The 1,977-nt window shown below is 31.2% G+C and overlaps 1 protein-coding gene across 3 annotated transcripts in view; it reads right to left on the reverse strand.

The window, feature by feature from the left end:
* Positions 1-653, reverse strand: part of LOC106466724 — a 79,563-nt gene extending 78,910 nt beyond the window's left edge. For 2 of the 3 annotated variants that reach the window (XM_022394812.1, XM_013927028.2), the window contains exon 1: positions 627-653. The gene's annotated coding sequence lies outside the window, so the exon portion shown is untranslated. Of the gene's footprint in view, positions 1-225; positions 418-626 lie in introns of those variants that run through there. The other variant, XM_022394811.1, reaches the window with a different exon arrangement.
* Between the last annotated feature and the right edge of the window lie 1,324 nt (positions 654-1,977).

Below are 1,977 nucleotides of genomic sequence, written 5' to 3' on the forward strand. Positions count from 1 at the left end.
AAACTTGTATTAAATTTTTTCTTCATTACCCATTCAAGCCGTCTCCAAGCATTTTTGTACCTGATGATGACAGAACTTAGTACATTTGCTGTTACGTTAAACTTGTATTAAATTTTTTCTTCATTACCCATTCAAGCCGTCTCCAAGCATTTTTGTACCTGATGATGACAGAACTTAGTACATTTGCTGTTACGTTAAACTTATATTAAAGTGTTTTTCCATTACCCATTCAAGCCGTCTCCAAGCATCATTAGTCTCAAATTGGATTCCTCGTCATCGAATTTGAATTTACCAGTAATACAAGTTGAAATATACCTAAGCCTAAAGTACAGTATAGTAAGAAATGGTAAACAACTAAGCATTCTATAAGCAAACTAAGCAAAAAACATTAAAATAATTATGATATTAATACATGTAGGTCTAAGATGCCAACTACATGAAACTTGTATTAAGCCTATTTTAACTTGTATTAATAATTTACACCCATAAACTCTAACTTTAAACTTTGACCGTCTTACTTTTATTTACCAATCTTATTATAGCTAGTTATTATTGTGCTATTTAACCCAAATTACTACAAATTAAATAACTTTCAGAAAAATAAATCTTGAGTATAAGAGCCTAACTTTTAAACTTCTTCCTCCTTGGCAGCGTCCTCTAGAAACAAAGTTTTATGGGTTTTTTTTTTATGTTTAAAGTTAAAAGCTAGCAAACTGTTCAATGTTAAATTTGAAGTGATCTGTTAATATAACTTGTACTAGCTAATACGTTTAAGTGAACTTACGCTAATGAAGTACTTAAAGATAAGGTCTCACAATCTTATCATTATCTAAAATTGTACAAATAGGCCTACAGGCTACGTTATTGAATGACACTTTTCAGATGTACGAAGTTTATTGTGGTGTAGGTATTTATTTTATATTTTCAACCTTCGCTTCATTTAACTTTTAAGTCTCAATGTCAGAACTGCAATTACTCATACTATAGTCACAGTAATAATAATACTATTATTACTATGTATTTTTAATAGCTAATCTCGTAGTATTACCATAGTGTTATTGCTGATAGTAATACTCATATACTGTACTAATAATAATGTAATATAATGCCTTTTAGTTTGATACTTAACATTTGTAGTTACTGTTACGACAGTCGAAGTCATGTGACGCTAGTAAACGTCATGAGCTGCTAGAAAAATTCATGTCCCTTTGTAAAGCCTCGAGTGTTTGCTAGATGTGCGGTATTCTTGTATACAAGACCGCCAAGAAGTGACAGCAAGAATGGAATTGAATTGCAGACAGAGATAGAGACGACAATTGAGTCGAGCGCGTGAATCGTTCGTTCGTTGTGAATTATACCGTTTGTTTAAGTTATAGCGTGACTGTGGAAATTAAGTGTATTGCAAAGTTGTATTGAGAAAGAATAAACTAGTTTTATTTAAGAAAGGACTTGTATCGCTAAAGTTTCTTCGGAAAGAATTTTTACGGAAAATTAACAAACGAACAGAGACGTAACATTACATTATTTGTGCGGAATGTTAAAATTGATTTAATCTAAAATGTACTATTTTTTACTTATACTTTTTTGTAATAATATGGAAACAAATCAATGTGAAACGTGGTTATACATACACTATTCTTAAATATTACAACAAAACCCAAGATCTATATTCATCTTTTTCAACATTACATGATTAATATACTGTGAATGTGACTTTTAATTTTATCCAATGAACTGGCTTTGTGCTTTTCAGTTTTACCACACTTAGGCTTAGAAGAATGAAATTTGTGTACCTCACACTTTGTTACAAGCAGTCGGAAAATGTGTTACTTGAAAAATGAAATAATTACATTGTTAAGACAGCGGACAACATCACGAATGTCCCAGCTTTTGCTAGACGCCCTCTTTTTTAGTATATAAGCCGGAGATAGATAATTGAGTTAAGTGAACAGTAGGCACCGTAAGTAAAGTGTGTGA

This window comes from Limulus polyphemus, unplaced genomic scaffold (genome assembly GCF_000517525.1).
Source record: "Limulus polyphemus unplaced genomic scaffold, Limulus_polyphemus-2.1.2 Scaffold2362, whole genome shotgun sequence".
Classification (NCBI taxonomy): Eukaryota; Metazoa; Arthropoda; class Merostomata; order Xiphosura; family Limulidae; genus Limulus; species Limulus polyphemus.